Source organism: Dreissena polymorpha, chromosome 9, assembly GCF_020536995.1.
Source record: "Dreissena polymorpha isolate Duluth1 chromosome 9, UMN_Dpol_1.0, whole genome shotgun sequence".
Lineage (NCBI taxonomy): Eukaryota > Metazoa > Mollusca > Bivalvia > Myida > Dreissenidae > Dreissena > Dreissena polymorpha.
In genome coordinates, this window is record NC_068363.1 from 5,854,315 (window position 1) to 5,860,380 (window position 6,066).

The window sequence follows — 6,066 nt, forward strand, 5'->3', positions numbered from 1 at the left end:
TAAAAACACGCATGCGCGGGGGGTATGTCATGATGCAACATAGGGAAATGTCGACCATTCATAAACTCGATACGGAAACTAAGCGGATTTACGGCTAGATCACGACTATTAATTTTCATTCAAATGTGCCATTACGGACAAAAACGATAACTATCGAATGATTCAAACAATTAGTTTGATTGGTTATTACCAAACATCAGAGTAAACAAACGGTAGTATTTGTAGTAAATATATATATATCCTGTTTCTACTTCTAAACTGCTTACAGTAGTGGTTAGCGCGGTGGTTGGACGGCCGTCGAAACGTACGTTACTCTATTAACTTATGTGCTAGTACACACTCAAGTTCCCCACATAATGTAGCTTCAGGCGTGGAAGGACCGAATGAACTTGAAATACATTCACTTCACGGTATAGCGGTAAGCGATCGAAGTGGTTGGTACACGCGCTTCTCACATAGGCGACCTGAGTTCAATCCCTGTTCACAAAAGCATGTGAGCTTGGTTTGTGGTCACCATACCGGACAGGTGGGCTATCCTACGGGTTCTCTGGCGTCCACTTTAACACAAGACCTCTCGAAAATTAAACACACATTTCCGCTAAAATTGCACCTATAATTCAAACCCCTTTCCATCTTGTATGACTCAAATAGTTAATATGGTAGGAGTGCCTGGACCCACTCCGGTTCCGTACTTGATGCGGACTCAGGCGCAGACGCACCTCATAAACTTCGAAATACATACACATACACTCACACGCATATGGACTGTCCGGTAAGCTCAGTGGCTGGTACGGGCGCTTCTGACATAGGCGAACCCGGTTCAATCCCCGTTCCCGGCTGTCCTTGATTTTGATTGGTGGTCACAATATCGGTTTCTATCTACAGCACAAGCAGAGACGTAGAGGGCACAAGTCATCGCCAAAAATTAAAATATCTTTCAAGTTAAACAAATAGCTGGAAATGGCAGCTTTTTTCAAAATTCGTGTGTCAAGTGCGGGTCCTCACATATTGCAGCCTCGGGCGTGGAAGAACCTCTGTCATTAACTTGTAAATGCACACATAACTACTGGAGGATATATTCATTATTTTTTTCAATTATCATGAGCACTATAAGAACGCGTTAAGAACAAAGAGTTGAATCGATTCATTTTCCCTCTGAGTTAAAATCCAATTTTTAATAAGTGAACGTCACGCGCTAAAATATTAGGCAAACAGATGCAAATGATCTCAGGCTTGATTCTAATTTTTTGCATGTAAACATCACCAAATAATAAATAAATATATTTAAAAAGATTTTCGACTTATATCCTGACTTTGGGCTAAAATTAGGCAAAGTACTTTTTTTAAATCAAAATGAAAACAAAGCTTTAATTGTTTTTTTTATATAAATAATTAGTCGCATGTCCACCTAATAAAATGTGTGTGCTTATGCACGCATATTCAACCGACACAATAGTGTTCGTAGATAAAAATTACTTCATACGTGTCCTCACATGGCGTTTTATGAGTTTATTTCTTCACCATAGAAATATTTAGTATGTTAATATTTTATTAACACGCAGTTTTCGTTCGCCAGGTTCAAATTACACATTCAGAGCACCGTCATGTGAAAATGGGTCTTACAGCTTTTCGGCCAGCGTGTCTCAGGCCAAGTCTGTGCTGTCCGCTATTAAATCACTCAAAGATTCGTGGTCTCATTAGGCATCTCATGACGAGACTGCGAGATGCGCAGGCTGGGCTATATATTTGCTTGCCGCACATGGCATAAGACCTATTTTCGCATTACGGGAATATGTTTGCTGCTTGAAAATGGACCACATAGGCATAATACTTTTCGATGGAAAATTGAAGTCAAATTGTGCTTTTTGTAGCAAACTGGCAAATTTCGGTTTCCTATTCATGCTTTCAGGAACGATATCCTGACGGGCTGACCGAGTACGACAAACATTTGTGGTTAAATAATTAAACGAGTTTCATTCTTATCATGACTAGACTATGGAAACGCTTGTTTTCTAATACTGAAATCAGCACTGTGCTATCAACGTTAATCTATAGTCCATTATGTCTTCCCCGGACGATTAAGTGAGCGAGGCTGGTCAGGGGCTATGCTTTCCGCTTTATAAGGGCACGAAAGGTTTTGTGGTAACTCGTGAGTATCCTACTCAGTATGCATATCCTGACAAGACTGCGAGGATGAGCAGGCTGGGCTGGAGCTACGCTGACAGCATATTGCATCGAGTCCAGTTTTCGCATGACGCGGGTCTTTCAAAATCTCATGACGTCTTGTAAATGGAATATCAAACCACGATACTTTCCGACAGAAAATTAAAGTCACATTTTATTATTTATAGCATACTGGCAAAGGTCGGTAGCCTATTCTGGCTTGCAGCATGAAAGATCTTCAGACAGGCTGACCGCGTACGTCGTACATGAGTGGCTAGATTTCCCTTCTATCGGTAGTTTTGTCTCACAGTGCAAGACAAAAGACATTTGCCGATAGGTTTTCATTAATTTCTTTCCCTAAAATTCATGATATTTGATATCTTGAGAGCAATACTATGTTATCAACTTAAGGTGTTTATTTACAGTATTTCCCTGACGATTTCCTGACTCAGCCAGCACTAGTTGGCAAAACATTAAATGTAACTATGTCCTTTTTATATGTATAACATATCATTATAATACCGTAATGACCGTATAATCACTAGACTAACACTTTAAGAATCAATGTAATCAGTATCTATTAAAATAGTTTATTATTTATCCAGGAATAAAAAGCGATATCAACAGCAACACACTGCGGTTTTGCAAATTATAAAAGATGATATGTTCACTTAGTTAGACAATGTCAAGCCTTTAATCGGAACATAACATTTATAAAAAACGATTGGCTTTTTCAAGTCATTAGATAAGGCTAAGAAAGTAAAAATTATAATTTTTCGTCACTGTGTAATGGGTACACTCAGTCGCGAGACTGCATATGCAGTTACCTACTCTACCTAATCCGAAACTGCCAAAGGCACCAAGTACTGGTTCTACCCTGTAAACGTTCTCGAGAGCGCATCAATAAGCCTAAGAATTTTGCTACAGTCGAGCTGAAATAAATAGGTTTAAACTAAATGTTTAGTATCCATGTATGCACTCACGGCGTATTTTATTGTCTGGGTTCGCCCCACAACGTATTTTGTATAATGAGGTTTTCTGGAAAAAAATATTGAAAACTTATTAACCCGTATTCGAATTGTGGTTTTCACTCGATCAATAAACATTAAATGGTGGATGTTTGACTACGTTTTATTAGCCGTCTCAATACGGATTTACACAATAAAATTACACTATTTTTCATGGTTACACTTCAGCACCATGTAACTTTTGTTTTGTTAATGATGTAGAGCACGGGTAATAACTTTTATTATTATTACACATGCATACGGATCGCAGTTGAGTCCCTTTACCATGCGTGTGTATTTGAGATTTATTTACAGGTCGTCCAGCGTCTTCTCGACTACAGATGTATCGACCTGCCCCTGTGACCCTTCAGGGGAGAAAATAAGGTCATATTATACATCATAGCACGATGGCCAATGAGACCTTAATGTGACTAGATGCTTTTTTTTTTCTTTTTTTTTTAATGGATTATGTAGTGGTTTGCCTTTTATCAAAATGGTTTTTGCAGTATTCCTATTATCTCTAGATTATCATTATCCTTATTGGCATTAATGTTAATTCCTTATAGTTTGTGTGTGGTTTTTGTACTCTCCGCCCCAGTAGGTGTTAGTGGGGGTTCGAGCGGGATACAGAGGGCGCCCCGATTCCAGAGGCGCCCCTGGTTCTTTTAAGTGCCCGGTGTACAGCACCGATACACTGCACCCCCGTTTAACGTCCCTCGCGGAGGACTTGTTAGTACATAAACATAGATTAGTACAGATATTACTCTATTGCCCTGTGTCTTGGTGTAAATTCACATGGGCTCTCTCTGTTGTGCTGTTGGATATTGTCAGGTGTTTAATGGTGTTGCAAGGGTCAGAATAGTTTTGGATTTTGAATGCTTACCAACTGCTTTATTTATACTGCAGGTAATTCACTTCGTGCCGAGCAATCGGGACTCCTCGAACAATTCCGCCATATCGGTGGTGTAGCCCACTGTCCGATGCGTTCAGATTGCGTGCCGAGATCTAATAACTAATACTGTATTGATAGATCTGTGATGCAGTCTTCCGCGAAACTAATATAGCCCAAAATTATATATACATGTTTTCAATATGATGCAACATTAAGACAATGAATATAACGAAATAGCTTAAGTTTTTGTATGTATGAAATTCTTAATCTGGTTGATGCCTCATTGTAAATCATCTGCGGCACCTAAAATCGACTCACAATGCAAAACTCGACACTGCGCGCGTTTACACTTAATGACTCGGGAACATTAGAAACAGCTAGATGATCAATATGTTGACTCACACAGAAGAGCTGTTTAAGTAATTAGACGTTCCAAATGGAACACCATATCAGAAATTGTAATAAATTCCCTACTGGTGACAATCACTTGAACTAGTAGAAGTGTTATAAAAGACATCGAACTATTCCCTGATGCATGCCCTTTTCGATATTGAAAAACCTTTTATTCACTTGTTGTGTTTAATTATGATCGAATGTAGACTTTTCTTACGAGTTATATTACCGAGCCAGTTTAAACTATACACTTAACATTAAAATGAAGTATACTATGCTCTTACTATGGTATGCGTTTAGATTATATTGACGTCATTAAACTATCGTGTTACCCAATTTTCCCAACATCTTTCTAACCTTTTCTCTATAGTTTTAAATAGTTTGATAAATTGCTCACGTTTTAACGTTTTAATCTAAACTGTTGGCTAAGGCTTTATTTAAATTCTAATACATAGTAAACATTTAAAGCATTTTAGAATAAGTCCATCGTTTAGGGAAGAAGACGTACAGAAAATACTTATGACAACCTGAAAAAGACGTGTTTCGTGTCCCCATCAATAGGCCGCGTGTCCCCATTAATAGGCCTCTTTTATCGCGCATTCGCACACGTGACTTAAGCTTTGATAACGTATGAAAGCGGTCAATGAACCCAGAATGCCTTAAGGTTAAAGGTTACAAGGTTCGGGTTAAGTGTCTGATATGATGACTTGTGCATCTTTAAACGACTTATACATGAACCCCCTGGTAAGTGGGATGTAAGTCATCCGTTTACAATCGGACGCTCATGAATATCCAGTGGCATGAGCGGGGTTCGAACTAGGGACTTTCCAGCATAGGGCTGTCCATAAAGTACATCCTGCTCCAGGGAGAGGGAGGGGTTGTTAGAAAGTATGACTGTTTGTGACAGGGAGCTGGAGGGGGTAAGGCCATAGGTGACGTCATACTTTTTAAAACATTAATTTATGTGTTTTTTTTAGAAGAATTTAATAGCTTTACAAATATTTTCAAACATTACATTGTGTTGAAACATTTGCATTAGTTTTTATGTCAAAATAGCATAGAATGCGAATCTCCTGAATGTGATTTCACGATCCCTCAAGCAAAGAGCGCTAGTATGCAGTTGCAAAAAAGTGTTTTGTATAGCCTTGCTTTCAACATGTCGGAAGTATTATCATCCACTGCATTTTAATGTATCCTTTGTAAAAAAGTATCGCATAATCGGAAGATTATCTAAAACCTGACCTCACCTGTTGTAAATGAAAAAGCAGCAGAGAAATGACGTGTATTACATGATTGTGAAGTCTAGTTTTTGCAATTTGTGTTTTAAAATACAGTGTAGATTGAGTATCAGCTTCAATTTATAGCTGTGCCAACTGTAACAATTAACTTGTATAATATAAGATCATTTTATTAATGTTATTTTAAGTGGACATGTTTATAGTTTAATACAGTTTAATAGTAAAGGGTACTTTAGTAATTGTAGTCAGGATATTTTGAAAAAAAAAGTTCGACAGTGTGACGTAATTTAGGGCGGGGGTGGGGGCAACTATATCTACCACTTGTCTCACAATGAAAACTTTCACTCTTGATTTTCCACATGTATGAAAACCG